Source organism: Haemaphysalis longicornis, unplaced genomic scaffold (assembly GCF_048455015.1).
Source record: "Haemaphysalis longicornis isolate Haplotype H1 unplaced genomic scaffold, Haemaphysalis longicornis Haplotype H1 scaffold_10, whole genome shotgun sequence".
NCBI classification, from domain to species: Eukaryota; Metazoa; Arthropoda; class Arachnida; order Ixodida; family Ixodidae; genus Haemaphysalis; species Haemaphysalis longicornis.
The window spans coordinates 37,980,731-37,986,730 of NW_027526204.1; positions in this window are offsets into that span (position 1 = coordinate 37,980,731).

The following is a 6,000-nucleotide window of genomic DNA, read 5'->3' on the forward strand; positions in this document are numbered from 1 at the left end:
AAATTGTGTTACTAATTGCGGCTTAGCGTGGACTATGACGCGTGCCGGGGTGGCGGGGCACAGAATAATTTAAAACACCCAGGGATTCTTAGGCATTCACAAATTTCCTAACCCCGGAAACTTTTTGTGTCACTAATATTTTTTGTCATTCTTTTTCCTAAACTACTTAAAGTTATATGCAACTTGGTCGGCACAGTCTTACATGCACAGTCTTAAAGAGCTCGTGCTCTTGTTTTTTTTTTTTGTAGAACTGGTCAAACAATCAAACTGGTCAAACAGGTTGAACTACGAATGTCCAATACTAATAAAAGCTTCCGAGACTGCACACTTGGCTCGGCGAACTTCGGTTTGGTGTACGAGGCCTGCGAAGGGGGTTTGAGTCGACGGACCTGTGCAGGGGGGGGGGGTACCACCCCGGAACCACCCCCCCGTAGGTGCGCCACTGAGAGGGACCTTTCATAGGACTCGATAAAACGCGACAGTGAAATGTACCTTCACAAGAGCATTTCAATGTTATTTTTTTACCGATATCAACTTGCACACCGCTATTTATATCACGTCGGTATGGCACCGTTAGACGCATCAACATTTGACACTAAATTATTGCACTCGCCAGAGCATTGCGTAAATCCAAATGAAACCCCAGGCGCTCGCAAACCTTGTGAACAAAACCGACCAGGTTGTCAGCGAATGGTTTGGTGAAGTCACAGTACGCTACAGGGAAAGGAGCATAATTAGGGGGTCGGCAGCAGCCTTGTGGTTGTGCTTGTCGTTCGACGTCCTGCTGGCGGGTCGCTTAGGCAAAAGTGCGACCACATTGGTCCTGCTTCGGGGCACGTACGCCACACAATTGCGTTGCGACGAGATGAGCTTGTGGAATGCATCGTGGCGGGGGCGTTCCACGCAGGTGGCGGACGGATAAACACAGCAGCTTCCACTGCTTCACGCAGGCCTACAGAGACGCCAAGTATCGACACTCATTAGCGTAATGACCCAATACATCGCTTCACCTCTCCTAGACGGCACCACCATCTTAATGGGCAAGTTAGAGGGTATGATATAAGGCGCGTTCGCACAGCTACCAGGGCCATCCCTACCACCCTACGGGCCACCCATTAGGCCCCCATCCCATCGCAATAACTATGATTATATTGATTTTTTACTCCCATGTTTAACGTTTCGGTATTTAACTAAATAGCCATTCCTCACAAGCCACGGCAAATCTCTCCCCCTTCCTCTCTGACAGTTAGAACCACTTCACTAGGATGAAGAAGAAGATTGGAAATTCACGGCAAAGCAGAAAAGAGATTGCTCACTTCGTGAGTGCCTTCAGGCGTGCACAAGAAAATTATCATGGAGAAGAATTCAAAAACAGCTGCGAATGGTGGCAAGAGGACTCACCTGATATTCAGACGATATTCAATATCAGTTCCACTGCAATTGAAGCCCTTTTGCATTTTTATGTCTTTTCCACCACACCACAATCGCACCATGATTGAAAGTCAATTTCAATGAAAATTTCATTACAACGCTGCATCAACTTGAGTGCTTCAATTCAATTGAGCCAAATTCAAACCTATCACACATATGCTGCTCAAATTTCCGGTACAATTTTTAATTAGTTGTGGTCATAATCTTACCCTAGCTTGCGCGTAAAATATATAATGTAAAAGCTTTGATGGCGTTTCATTTCGTTCCGGTGAACAAACACCCGGGTCTTGCTCAAACTCGCATTAGGTTCATCTCGCCCTTTTCGAACAAAAAACGGCCGCATATGTGGCTGCTATGTGTACTCTCACGATGCCAATGAACCGTTTCGCGATTTCACTGTGGAAAAAGGTAACAAAATAATCGGTCACTTACGTAGAGCACGACATCACCGCAATTTTTTATTCAAAAAATGTCTGGCTTTTGCTCTTGATATTTTTCTTTGTTGCTACTTATTTTACATTTTATACTTTCATGCTTTACCTTTCCTTTTTTCTTCGACATGGAATCGCGCGTGCGCCACTGTCGCCGGCCGACGGGAAGAGACGAACAGGGAGTGCATGCGCTGCCGGAGGCACCACCCTCAGCTTAAGTGGACCTCGAAAACAACCATGGATGCGCTTTCTCTGGTATGTATCCGAACACAAAGCATCCTAGAAAACATTCTTGGAACTCGTTGCAACGGCACCAACCTTCAGAATGACTCGTTTAGGCTGTTCTGTCACGCACTGACTATACGACAGCGTCACTCGTCAGTTGACCGTATGGTACAAGAAAGTGTTACGGAGGTTGTACGTGCAAAAAGGTACGTGCCACAGGCACCAGCTAGGGTCGCCAGGCACCTCACCTGTAATATGCAGGCGGCCAGCGACGGTCTGAACCAACAGCACTCTTTTCCATTCGGGAGCCGCGCGACCTAGCCGGGCCGTCGCCGCAGGAGCATCCTGCCAACAACCACCGCATTTCGCGGCCACCAGCAGGCGCCACCGGTCGCGCACGTTCGGTTCACAATGTCACGGTGTTTCCAAACAGGGGGAGGTCCATAAAGAGTCTCGGCTCCCCTGAGCAGCCAAATAATGAAGTATAATGATCCAACTGCAATGAAGCCGCAAATATAAGTCCAACACATACACATTAAGTGCTTCGTGGAAAAGAGGTGCACCAGCGTTGCAGAGGAGTTCTTGCATGAGGAAAGTAGAGGTACTCACTCTGCCTGCTTTCTAGTGCAAAGACTGCACCGGCCAAACTATTCACTGTTTCACAATTGTTATAGCACGAGTGCTACCATTATTAAGTGTGGCTGATGACTTGGCCTGCAGTTTCTTTTCTGCTGCGTGGCTTTGCTGCTGCGTAGTGAAGCCACAGCTTAACCACCCTCTCCACTTCACTTTTTTTTGCATGGTCAAAGTTTCGCTTCAATGAGCCTGAAAGATTTCGAAAATAGAAGACGCTTGCAAGTTAAACACAGCTCTTGAACAGTGTTATCAAGCTGAGGTAATGACAGAGCATGCAAGGTGATTTTTGCTTACCAGACCGATGCCCGCCGTGGTGGGCTAAGTGGCTAAAGGGCCAGAGACATGTCCGGCGAGCGAAGCGTTTTCGCGCTCATTTTTCCACTCTTCCAAAGCGGTCCTCTAGCCTACATGCGTGCTCCTGGGCGCCACCGCAGCGGTTTCCAGAGTGCGAATACGCGCGCGGATACGCTTCCCTCTCAGCTCATGTGTCCCCCGCTTAAGGCGTTGTGCTGCTGAGCCTGATGGCTCAGGTTCTATTCCCGGCCACGGCGGCCGCTTTTCTGATGGAGTCCAAAAGCAAAAACGCCAGTGTGTTCGACATTTAGGCACACGTTAAAGATTCCCAGGGGGTCAAAATCAATCTGGAGCTCTCCACTATGGCACATCTCTTCGCCGGTGTAGCATCACCGCATTACACCTAAAAAAAACGGAAGCTCTTAGAAGGAGCACCACTGTAACCCACTGTTGATTGACAATCGAAGTGGCAGGCATTACATTCATTGAAATATGAAAGTGTTACAAAGTCCACATGCTTGACCTAATGCCCCTCATTTCCATTGATTGCTTGAGTGCGTGGTGGAATCCATCAATAATATCACAACTCACCGATGATGACGTCTGAAACGTTGAGGGCAGAAAATGTTTGTTTGCCTTTCTTGCCCAACCACCAATATTTGACAGGAACTTTCTGCATCCTACGTGAATCCAAAATTTGCCTTGTAGCCTGTCCAACGGCCAATCTTCCAAGACGTGAGAAGTGGTGTAGCTAAAACAATAACATTACGCGTAAAATTGACCAACTCTCTTAAATGTGCCAAGTTTAGGAAGTGAAACAAGGTAAAATATTGATACCAGTCGTGTCTTTTCGCTCTGTATCAGCTAGGAATCAAAATCCTGAGTCATCAAAGTCTTTATTAGGGGTTTATGCAGAATTTCGATTTGGGGGGTGGAGAGGGGCGGGTTGTATAGATCCCTAGGCAGGGTGCTTGTGGTTGTGGAATCGTTTTAGGGGGGTGTCGAAGCCATTGGGGGGTGTTGGGGAGTTGTTAGGGGGGTGTGTATAAATCCTTGCTTTCAATGGCTCCGAAAGCACGTCTTGCTAATTTTGGGAACTGGAAATAGGACCGGCACACAGACTCTGCATGATGGCGTCGAGTTGTCGTCCCTGGTGTTCCACTCTCATCAGGATCGTTTGTAGAGTCCTGTGCATTTTCAGTTCGTATTCTAAAAAAAAACACAATATCATTTTGTTATATTTTGCAATGAAATCGTAATTCTTTTTAAGCTGCTTAATGCAGCATGAAATTACACTCTTATTGCGAAATACGATTTTAGCTTATACATAGTTCCTAAGGGGCAATACATACATTTTCCATGATTACTAAGCAATACACCTTTTATCTCCTTTTTGGGCAATAGCACACACTACTTAAATTGCAACTATGCACGAACATCAGGTTTACCACCACCATTGAGGCAAGGCACGGTGTCTAGGGTGTCAGGTGCACATTGCCCACAGTTACTCAGTAACACGTTAAAATTCTGCCTGAATTGTCTGAACTAGGTATATAATACACAGTACAAAGTACATAAGTATACTTTAAATTATCAAGTTTGTCCCAATAGGCATACTAGCAAATCTTCGTTTGACACATATCACGTAACCCATTTATTTAACCAAGACTGCAGGAAAGCGTTCGTTTTACTTTACAAAGTGCACACTCACTTCACGAACAGGGGTTGTTTTTTAAGTGGCTTACCAGAAAAAACAGAGGGGCTGGAAATGATGTGGCTGCCAGGATTCAAGCTGTTTGGTGGTATTCCATCAGTTCTGACTCTAGGAACTGCAAGCTAATAAAATCAGACGTGAGCAACTAGACACTTTGATACAAAGACGTTACAAAAATGTGTAAGAGATTTGCTACAAGCTGTTCATGAAATATGAGAGGTGGCAATGTATTCAAGAGAATTTTGAAGAAAGGAATAATTAGAGTAAAGCAGTTCTTGTATAACAAAGCTGCACTGTAATTGGCACAACTCACACACTCCTAATTCAGCAGTGGTCCTTTCTCTCATAAATTTGTTCGGACTACCCTAGATTTTTTTATTAGCACCAAAGCATTGCACACAATGGTTTCTTTTTTCCTCCATCCCACAAACAGCTGTCACTGCTAGGAATCAAATCTGCGCCTTTGCGACCTGTAGAAATGTTACCATTATGGCCACTGAGCCAACACAATAAGTCATCTGCATAAAAAACCACAATCCTCACACAACCTTGCTGTAATGTAAGATCGTGTTATTATTTTACCAAGTTTATAGTCTGCTCACTGAAAATTGCAGCTTTCCCTTAAAGAAATGGAATTTTTCAAATCAATGCGTGTTCTACCTCTGCAAATAAAATAGTCTGCCGCATTTAGATTCTTTGCTAGAGGCACAACATAGTACTGCATGTACACAAGTTCACTCCTTGTAGCGCATATGAGGACTTCTCATGCCGTGTCACAAGCTAACTCACTACAGTTTAATGCACTATTAACATGAAAGCGTGAAAGGAATGCAACTTTCTAGCATTGAGCATGGTAGCGAGGGAGCTCCGTATCAACACTCTCAGAATCGCCAAGCCTCCTTGTTGACCTTTTCCCCTCTTCCGTCTACAATCACTCTCACTGTGCAGGTGAGACGTATCCTCTGCTCTCCTCAATGGCCGCTGGGCTTAATTGTAAGTGCCTTGGAACAGTTTTACTACCTCTATAACTGCAAGTTAAGTAGACATGCTTAAGGTCCCCTTACGTATTCGAATTAACAATGTCTGAATGCGATGGAGAACTTTTACAAACTGCAACAAGCTAAAACTTTTACTTAAATGACCGCGAAGACAACATACAACTTCGCTCGTAAGGTCAACGCTAATCTATATTCTAGCTTGACCATACACTTTGCTATAAGTAAAAAATATATCCTTTTTTAGGTTGATTAATAGCATCATTGGCACCTT